Below are 11,676 nucleotides of genomic sequence, written 5' to 3' on the forward strand. Positions count from 1 at the left end.
AAAGTGAATCACATGCCGGCCAGTCAAGTGTTCCAGAGCAGTAGTGCTGGGCTAGCAGGACTCCGGTGAACCGTGCTGTAGCGGACTACTATGGCTCATGGAAGCACAAGACTACATTTCCCCATAAGAGAGGCTACCAAGGATAAACAACTAGGTTGTCGGATCCCACACATACCAAGCATTTCAATCATACACACAATATGCTCGATATGTGTAAATACAACATGGCATCACAGCATAACTCTCCGACTCAAGTATTTATTCATTAGGCTCCGAGGAGCGAGATATTACAAACATGGGTCTCATGACCCAACATTCAGAGCATACACGTCAAAACACATGCGGAAGCTTAACATGTCTGAGTACAGACATCTACAAGTGAAAAAGGCTGAGAAGCCTGACTATCTACCAGATCCTCCTGAGGGCACAAGATCGTGGCTAAGGTATCAAGCTAAACATCGAAGTCCACACGGAACTACTAGCGAGACTGACGTCTCTCTACAAAACATAAAATAGGCAAACGTGATTACAAATGTACCCAGCAAGACATACATCAGAACTAGCTACATATGCATCGGTATCAACAAAGGGGGTTGTGGAGTTTAACTGCAGCAAGGCAGCTTTGACTCGGTGGCTATCCTGAACTACGACTCCAAGTAACTCTTTCGAGGTGGCGCACACGAGTCCACATATTGACCATTTCAATACACCACTGTAGATCTGCTCCCGTCTCCCAATGAGAACGCCATCCATAGCACTCATGCTTATCTTGCGCATTTTAGAGTATCCACTTTCACTTGTCTATGAACTGTACAGGCAACCCAGTAGTCCTTTACCGCGGACACGGCTATTCGAATAGATGATGTTAACCCTGCAGGGTTGTACTTCTTCACACACGCTCTCGCCACTTACATCGTGTATCTCGGCAACCATCAAGCAGAAGCCTGGCGAGGGAGTCGGCCACGACCTGACTAACCACACAAGTCTCTATTCCAGGTTTATCGCCTATTCGGGTTCCATCCGCAAGGAGATCCGGCCGGGGTGTCGCTCATGACCCCAAACGATGTGTGCAGGGTTCCCAAGCCCACCTCGACGGATGGATCTACGCTTGGTACACCGTGCCATGGTGCCTAGTCTGTCCCAAGCCCACCTGTACCGGGTGCCACTTGGTAGACTACTAACACTACCTACAAACACCAGAAACTAGTTGCAACTCCTGGATAGAGATCAGGTTGATTAATAAGTCGAGAGAGCTTGGAGCGCCCGGAGCCCAATGTGTGGTAGTAACTGTTCATGGATCACAAACACAGAACTCAGTTCCTGAGGATGGCTGCAATGAGACAACCCACCATGTACTCCTACATGGCCTCTCACCGCTACCTTTACCAAATCATGTTCACACACTTAGCTCTCAACAGTAGGACATGTTCACAACTTTCCAACTCATCCTTGATGAATCAGACCTGACACAACTCTAAGCAATAGCAGGCATGACAAACAGGCATGAATGAGTAGGCACATTAGGGCTCAAACAACTCCTACTCATGCTAGTGGGTTTCATCTATTTACTGTGGCAATGACAGGTCATGCAGAGCAAAGGGGTTCAACTACCACAACAGGTAACAGATGAAAGAGAGTGGAGCGAGAGAGTGGGATTGTATCGGAATGAACAAGGGGGTTTTGCTTGCCTGGCACTTCTGAAGATATTATAGCTCTTCATCGGTGTCATCGAACTCATCGTCGGGATACGCCTACCGAGAGGGGACAAGCACCAGCAACAGAGAAGAACACAATCAATGCAAATGCGACAATATGATGCATGATCATGACATGGCAATATGCTATGATTTGTACTAATGCAGCTAAGAACAGAAGGGCTTGAGTTGATTTGAACCAAAGGTTCAAATTCAAATTCAAACTATGAATTCATAAAGTGCATTATCATGTTTTGATATGAACAGCAAGGTTAAGTTGATTAAACATGCATGACACCAGCACAGATGGAAAGATTGGATTTTTTGAAGTTTATAATATTTTCTAGAATTTTCTAAATTATTTTAAATCCAGAAAATGATTAATTGCGTCTGCATTGCATCACTGTGACGTCAGCAGGTCAACTGCGGCTGACCAGGTCAAACTTGACCAGTGGGGTCCACTGGTCAGTCACACAGTGTTGTCTGGGTCACTGACAGGTGGGGTCAGGTCAACAGCCACGTCAAAATGTCAACGCTGACATGTGGGGTCGGTCAACAGGTGATGTGGCCAGGCCAAACTGACCTGTGGGCCCTGCAGGGTTAGTTTAATTTAAACAAAACTAAGCCGTGGTTAATTAGGAAGTGGGGCCCTCCTGTAAGTGGCTCTAGGGTTAATTAGCGATGTCATTAGCTGCTAATGATGGGACCACGTCGACCTCGCCGGAGTTCAGCCGACGGCGACCACAGAACACGGCGGGGCGCGCCGGATTTGCGCTAGAGGCGTCGGGCTAGCGCGCTGAGGGCACCAGGGCATAGCCCTTGCTCGCCCGCATCAAGAGGAGGTGGAGTTGTGCGCGGGGTCGCAGGAATCAACGCCGGCGACGAGGTTTGCGGCGGCCGTGGTTCGGTGAAGCTCGGTATCGGCTTTGTGTTGCACGGCGGGTCGAGCGGTGGGGTGCTTCGTGCTCCTGCAGACATGCTGAGCACGGTGACGCGCTCAGGCTAGAGCTGCAGTGGCTGCAACCACGATGGCGACATGGCCGGCGGCAGGGGAAGCTCGACCACGGCAGTTACGGACGCTGGAGGTCGCAAACGACGAAGATAACGAGGGGAAAAGACGGAGAGCTCACAACGATCACGTAGACAAGCTCAGCGGGCTCGGGGACGTCCTGCGTGCGGCGAATCGACGACGGCGATCACCGGACAGGGACGAGGAAGATGGCGACGATGGCGGCTCCACAGGGCCTCCGCGTTAGCTTTCTTCGATGGAGAGGCGTGGTGCGAGGTGGCGGAGATGCTGGACTGATCGGGGAGGCAAGGCATCGGCGGTGGGCACGGCAGCAACGAGCGGCGCCGACGTTGGCGCTCGGGTTCGGGCGAGAGAGAGGGAGCAGAGGGGAGGAGGGCCTCGGGGAAGAGTGAGAGGGGTCGGGGTGCGTGTCGACGTCTAGGGCATCTAGAGCGAGGTCAGGGAGGCGGCGGGAAGCAGGAGGTGGCCGAGGCGCGTGGCCGCGCGCAAGAGGCACACGCCCGACGTCCTTCTGTCCCAAGGAAGGGGACGAATGGCACGGCCAGATGGACTGGGCCGTGCTGGGCCGGACCAGTGGGCGCCAGGTCAGTTCTCTCTCTCTCTATTAATAATTTGTTCTGCTTTTCTATTTTTGTTCTTTTGTTTTGATTTAGTTTATAGCCCAAATCATTTTAATAAATCCTGAAAATAATTGTGCGCATTAAATGAATTATTACAGAGGCCCTTAACTATTTTCAGAATTGTTGGAGCATTTAAAAATATTAATAGTATTTAAATGCCCCAATTCAAATACAATATGGATTATTCAAAAATCCAGAATGGCCTAAAAATATTGGCATCAGTTTTGGTAGAGGTTTTCACCTTTATAAAAAATCATGAACATTTTTGAAGGGCATTTTGGGTTCATTGAAAATATTGCTTATTTGAACCTAGTTGAATTCATTTAGTGCTAGGGTTTCAACAATCCCCATTTCAAGTTTCTTTTGGAAATAAACATGATGACATGATGAGCAAGCAAAGTCAAACAAGAGTTGATCTGAGGCTATGACAGGAACAAATAGAATAATTTGTTGCTTTTAAGGGTGCTTATGAAACTGAATCTTTGTTTGAGAAGTGTGAAATTATGATGATGCTGTTTACAGACGTGAAAATTATGCTATACTTAAATATTGCTATGAGAATTATGAATATAATGCCAATATTAATGAGTTTATTGAGAAAGTCTCAACTGTCCAAGAAGAGACTAATATTTTGCAGGAATCTATGGAAGAAGAAATTGATGACACTGTGAGCTCATTAGATGAAATGGATGATGAGGAGAGCGAAGAACAAAAGGAGGAAGAGTGGATTAGCTACCCGTGCCCACCTTTTAATGAGAGTAAATCTTCAACTCATATGTTGTTTAATCTCCCTTCATGCTTTCTGAAGGATTAATGCTATGGTAATTGCTACGATCCCTTGGATTCATTGGAAATATCCCTTTTCGATGAAATTGATGCTTGCTATACTTGTGACCATGACGCCAATATGAATTATGCTTATGGAGATGAACTTGCTATAGTTGCTTATGTTAAGAATGAAATTGTTGCTATTGCACCAACGCATGATAGTCCTATTATCTTTTTGAATTCTCCCAACTATACTATATCGGAGAAGTTTGTGCTTAATAAGGATTATATTGATGGGTTGTGTTTTACTACTACACATGATGATTTTGATAGATATAATATGCATGTGCTTGTTGCTACTAGTTGCAATTATTGTGAGAGAGGAACTACATATCCACCTCTCTATGTTTCCAATACGATAAAATTGCAAGGAACTGCTTATGTTATTTATTAGCCTTTCCTTGATGTGGATGAATTGTTCTTTTATGACATGCCGATGCATAGGAAGAGAGTTAGATTTTGTTGTTACATGATATATATTACTTTGTGCTCACTACTAAATTACAAATCATTGTTAATTAAAATTGGCTTTGATATACCTTGGGATCCGGGTGGATCCATTACTTGAGCACTTTATGCCAAGCTTAATAGCTTTAAAGAAAGCGTTGTCAGGGAGACAACCCGGAAGTTCTAGAGAGTCATTTTATTCTGTTGTGTTATTTTATAAAGTTTAAAAACAAAAAAATATAGAGGGGAACTTAAAAACTTTTTCAAAAACAGAAGCGAAAGTGAGAAAGACGAGCATTATTAAAGTGGGTGCTAGCCTTGAACTTTGTTCATGCCCATGGAAACTTTGTGAAACTTGATTAAAGAAAACTTTTGAAAAAAATAAATATCCCCTTGTACAAATCCATTATATTATAAAAATAATGTGCCAAGATTTTCCTTTACGATGATTAGATTGCTTGTTTGGTTTGTGCACTGGAAAACCAGAAACTTTTGTTGTAGTGCGTGAATTTACATTTTTTTACCAGAACATGCAAAAATTCTCAAATTTTTACACGGTACTTCTACACAAATTGTTTAATTTTTCCTATTTTTTCAGAATTTTTCGAGTTACAGAGGTATGGTTAATGTTCAGATTACTACAGACTGTTCTGTTTTTGACAGATTCTGTTTTTTGATGCGTTGTTGTAACGCCCATGATGCGGCTATATCTCCCACGTGTCGAGGCACGACTTAGAGGCATAACCGCATAGTGGTTTTGTCGCAAGAAGGGTCATCTTCACACAATCCCATGTAATGAACAAGAATGGGATAAAGAGTTGGCTTACAATCGCCACTTCACACAATACATAAATATAATTCATACATCATCCAAAATACACACATAGACCGGCTACGGTCAAGATCCAAATGAAAATAAGATAACCCCTAATGCTAGATGCCCGATCGTCCCAACTGGGCTCCACTACTGATCATCAGGAAAAGACACATAGTAACGACCACGTTCCTCGTCGAACTCCCACTTGAGATCGACCCCATCATCTGCACTGGCATCGTCGGCACCTGCAACTGTTTTGGTAGAATCTGTGAGTCACGAGGACTCAGCAATCTCACACCCGCGAGATCAAAACTATTTAAGCTTATAGGAAAGGATGGTGTAATGAGGTGGAGCTGCAGCAGGCAAAAGCATATATGGTGGCTAACAAACGCAAATGAGAGCGAGGAGAGAAGCAACGGAACGGTCGTCATCTAGAAATGACCAAGAAGTGATCCTAAACTCCTACTTACGTCATTCATAACTCAAACCGTGTTCACATCCCGGGCTCCGCCGAGAAGAGACCATCACGGCTACACACGCAGTTGATGTATTTTAGCTGGGTCAAGTGACAAGTTCTCTACAACCGGACATTAACAAATTCCCATCTTCCTCATAACCGTGGGCACGGCTTTCGAAAGATAATACCCTGCAGGGGTGTCCCAACTTAGCCCATCATAAGCTCTCACGGTCAACGAAGGATAAACCTTCTCCCGGAAAGACCCGATCAGTCTCGGAATCCCGGTTTACAAGACATTTCGACAATGGTAAAACAAGACCAGCAAAACTGCCCGAATGTGCCGACAAATCCCGCTAGGAGCTGCACATATCTCGTTCTCGGGGCACACCGGATGAGCAGTCCGTACAACTAAAACCAATCCTCGAGTTTCCGCAAGGTGGCGCTGCAAAGGGCTCTAGTTTGGACCAGCACTCAGAGGAACACTGGCCCGGGGGATTAAAATAACGATGACCCTCGGGCTCTAGAAAACCCGGGGGAAAAAGGCTTAGGTGGCAAATGGTAAGACCAAGGTTGGGCCTTGCTGGAGGAGTTTTATTCAAGGCGAACTGTCAAGGGGGTCCCATAAATCACCCAACCTCCTAAGGAACGCAAACTCAAGGAACATAATCCCGGTATGACAGAAACTAGGGTGGCATGAGTGGAACAAAACACCAGGCATAAGGCCGAGCCTTCCACTCTTTACCAAATATATATATAGATGCATTAATTAAATAAGAGATATCGTGATATCCCGACATATCCATGTTCCGACATGGAACAAACTTCAACTTCACCTGCAACTAGCAACGCTATAAGAAGGGCTGAGCAAAAGCGGTAACTTAGCCAAACAACGGTTTGCTAGGAAAGGATGGTTAGAGGCTGACATGGCAATATGGGAGGCATGATATAGCAAGTGATAGGTAGCGCAACATGGCAATAGAGCGAACAACTAGCAAAGCAAAGATAGAAGTGATTTCGGGGTGGTCATCTTGCCTGCAAGATTCTCAGAGTTGTCGAAAGCTTGATCCTCGTAAGCGTACTCAACAGGTTCCTTGTTCACGAACTCGTCTCCCGGCTCTACCCAAGACAAGAACACAAGCAACGGAACCACAATCAATCACGAGAAATGCACAAGCAACATGATGCAAAACATGTATATGATATGCAAGATATGATATGCGATGCATATGCGTGCTCCGGAAGGAAAATGATGAACAAGGCAGTAACTTGGCAAACCAAGCATGCCACTGGAAATATGAGATGATTTCGGTCGAAATCGATATAAAGATCACCGGAAACGGATGCACGGTTTGCAAATGGCAAGCAAAACAAGAATGACACGAATCTGCGATTAACAGCATGATAGCACTTAAAATGCAACAAGCAACAAAGCTACCGCACTCCAACATAGCAACAAAGCATATGCCAGTAATCTACAGGAGATGCTTGACAAAAGTTGAGCACTGAGCTACGGCTAGTTCACAACATAACAAGCTCAAACAAGCATGGCAAAAGTGCAAAAGATAACAGGATCACAGACTTGGTGAAATTACTGGACATGGCAGAAAACAGCATCAGGTAGCAATGTTCAGAGCACGAGATCAACATGCTACAGGAACTTAACATGGAAAACAAGGCATGGAAGTATTCTACTAAATTCATATGACAAAAGTCCTTTACTGACCATAAGCCAAAAAGGAACAGAAGATATGATGGCAACCACGTAAACATAGCAAGTTTCGTTAACAGGTTTCAGACTTGGCAGAAAACAGAGCATGGCAGAAACAATAATATGAGGGCATCTTGGTGAGTTTGATGCACTCACCACAAAGCAATTCATGACAAAACAAGCATACCTACAGCAAGATGGCATGTTTATGAAGCTATCCATGGCAAGAACAAAAGCATAGCATTTATGGATCAACTACAACAAGCTTGGCAAAAATGAATATCATGTTAAGAATCTGCTAGAAATATTTTATAGCAAAAGTAGAGCAAGATTGAGTCATGCTATCGCACTGCATAATTGCAAAAAAGGGCAGGGGTGGATCAATTACAACAATATCTACAAAACATCCTTAATGAACATCTCCAAAATATGCATGGATCTCTCTGTAGAATCAAGTTTACATGGCAACAAAATAACAGCAGACAAGGACTTAGAGAAAACACAAAGTCCCTGAAATCAGAAACATTACGGGTCCTAGTTTGCATGCTTGTGCTAGTCAGCACGGAGATCACAAAAATACATGGCATACTCCGCTGGAAAGATGGCATGGCATACAACAAAACACATGTAGAGCTCATGCCCATAAGATGCACAGATTAAATGATAAAAAAAATGACAAATCTCCAAGTTCTGATAAGAACCAGCAGATAACAGCAACTAGCACTCTTGCACCAGAGATTTGGGCATCAAGTTGGCCTCTAATGAACATGGTGCAATTGAACAAAATGTAGAGCATCACGAGGCGAACAATTTGATATATTACACGCGCGAAACGGAGCTATGCACAGTGAGTTATGCCATGATGAACAGGTGCACATGCTGTGACAGAAAATAACTTGGGAAAAATTCGGGGGGTCTCGGGTCAACCTCATTTGACCAGATCCGGGCACGGGAACCGAGGTCGAGGCGGGGCCGGCGGCTGCTACAGGACTGCTTGCCGGAGCTGGAGGGAGAGGGGCGCCGGCGGTCGGGGTGGCCGGCGAGGGGGTGACCCGAGGCGGCGGACGCCGCGGCGGCGGTGGCCAGCGCCGGCGCGGGGAGGCGTGGCGGCGGGGTGGCGGCGCGCGGTGGTCGGTGATGCGGTGGTGCGGCGAGGCGGCGCGGCGGCGCCAGTCGACGGGCGGCTCGGCGTGGGAGGAGGCGAAGGGCGCGGTGGCGGCGACTGGGCTCGGGCGGGCCCTCCTCGGGCTCGCCGGGCCGGCGGCGGTGGGAGGCCGGAGGCGCTGACGTGTCGGCTCCGGATTGGTCGGTGGGCGGTGGTGGACGTATCCGGCTCCGCCTGGACGTGTCCGGCGGCGGAGAGGGAGCGTGTCTAGGGTTTGATCTGCGGGATTTTCGGAGGGGAGCACCTATTTATAGGTAGAAGGAGCTAGGAGAGTCCAAATGAGGTGCGGTTTTCGCCCACACGATCGTGATCGAACGACCTACAGCCTGGAAGAGAGTTTGGTGGGTTTTGGGTTTGTTTTGAGTGGGCTTTTGCTGCAACACACAAAAGGACTTTGCAGATGCCCGGTTAACCGTTGGAGTACCAAACGACCTCCAAATGGAACGAAACTTGGCCGGTGGTCTACCGGTGGTATACCAAGGCCACTTGACAAGCCTCGGTCCATTCCGAGAACGTTTTACACCCGCTCATGAAAGAAAACAAGAGGGGTGCACCGGAGGAGATGGGTGCCCGGATTGCAAAACGGACAACGGGGAAAATGCTCGGATGCAAGAGACGAACACGTATGCAAATGCAATGCACATGATGACATGATATGAAATGCATGACATGAACAAAATGCAAAACGAAAGACAAAACCCGACCACAGAGGGAATATCATAACACATAGCCGAAAATGGCAAGAGTTGGGGTTACAAATATGGAAAGTTACATCCGGGGTGTTACAGTTGTTTTGCGTGTTTTGATGAATCTATGGATTGTATCGGTGATATAAGCCGTGGTGAAGTTAGAGTACAGTAGTTATAATGCAAAAATAAAATATGAATGGGTTTGCAACAGTACTTAAAGTGGTGCTTTATTATACTAAGAGATCCCACGAGGGTTTTGTTAAGTTTTGTGTGATTGAAGTTTTCGAGTTTTGGTTGAGATCACAATGGATGAAGGAATAAGGAGTGGAAAGAGACTAAGATTGGGGATGCCCGAGGCACCCCAAGGTAATATTGAAGGACTCCCAAGCAACTAAGCTTGGGGATGCCCCGGAAGTCATCCCCTCTTTCTTCTAACGACCATCGGTAATTTTACTTGGAGCTATATTTTTATTCGTCACATGATATGCGCAAATTCTTGGAGCGTCTTTTGTGTTTATTTTTTCCTTTTTATTTTATGCACCATGCTAGTATGAGATAGTCCTTGGTTGATTTATAGAATGCTTCATGCACTTCACTTATATCTTTTGAGTATGGCTTTATAGAACGCTTCATGTGCTTCACTTATATCATTTGAAGTTTGGATTGCCTGTTTCTCTTCACATAGAAAACCGCCATTTTTAGAATGCTCTTTTGCTTAACTTATATTTCTTAGAGTGTGGGTGTATCTTTTGCAGAAATAATTAAACTCTCATGCTTCACTTATATCTATTTAGAGAGTTAACAAGAATTAGTCATTCACATACTTAGTCATAAAATCCTACATAAAAACTTGTAGATCACTGAATATGATATGTTTGATTCCTTGCAATAGTTTTGCGATATAAATGTTGTGATATTAGAGTCATGCTAGCGATTAATTGTGGATTGGTAGAAATACTTGTGTTAAGGTTTGTGATTCCTGAAGCATGCACGTATGGTGAACCGTTATGTGATGAAGTCAGAGCATGATTTATTTATTGATTGTCTTCCTTAGGAGTTGCGGTCGGGGACGAGCGATGGTCTTTTCCTACCAATCTATCCCCTAGGGGCATGCTTATTAGTACTTTGCTTTGATGGCTAATAAATTTTTGCAATAAGTATGTGAGTTCTTTATGACTAATGTTGAGTCCATGGATTATACGCACTCTGACCCTTCCACCATCGCCAGCCTCTCTAGTACCGTGCAACTTTCGCCGGTGCATTAAACCCACCATATCCCCTTCCTCAAAACAGCCACCATACCTACCTATTATGGCATTTCCGTAGCCATTCCGAGATATATTGCCATGCAACTTCCACCATTCCATTTATTATGACACGCAACATCATTGTCATATTGCTTTGCATGATCGTAAGATAGCTAGCATGATGTTTTCATGGCTTGTCTGTTTTCTGATATCGTTGCTACGCTACATCATTGCACATCCCTGTACACTTCCGTAGGCATTCAAATAGAGTCATATATTTGTTCTAGTATCGAGTTGTAATTCTTGGGTTGTAAGTATATAAAAGTGTGATGATCATCATTATTAGAGCGTTGTGCCGTGTGAGGAAAGGATGATGGAAGTTATGATTCCCTCAAAACTTGGGATGAGTCTTTAAACTTAAAAAAATAAAATAGGCCAAAGAGCCCAAATAAAAAGAAAATAAAAGAGCCCAAAGAGCACAAATAAAAAAAGTGGCCAAAGAGCCCAAAATAAAAAAATGAGAGAAAAAGAGAGAAGGGACAATTTTACTATCCTTTTCCACACTTGTGCCTCCAAAATTGCACCATGTTATTCATGATAGAGAGTCTCCTATTTTCTCACTTTCATATACTCGTGGGAATTTTTCACTATAGAACTTGGCTTGTATATTCCAATGATGGGCTTCCTCAAATTGCCTTAGGTATTCGTGAGAAAGCAAGTTGGATGCGCACCCACTTAGTTTTGTTTTGAGCTTTCATACACTTATAGCTCTAGTGCATCTGTTGCATGGAAATCCCTACTAACTTGCATCGATATCGATTGTTGGGCATCTCCATAGCCCATTAATTTGCCTAGTTGATGTGAGACTTTCTCCTTTTTGTTTTCTTCTCACAACCACCATATTCTATTCCACCAATAGTGTTATATCCATGGCTCACGCTCATGTATTGCATGAAAGTAGAAAAGGCTTGAGA

Source organism: Aegilops tauschii, chromosome 4 (genome assembly GCF_002575655.3).
Source record: "Aegilops tauschii subsp. strangulata cultivar AL8/78 chromosome 4, Aet v6.0, whole genome shotgun sequence".
Lineage (NCBI taxonomy): Eukaryota > Viridiplantae > Streptophyta > Magnoliopsida > Poales > Poaceae > Aegilops > Aegilops tauschii.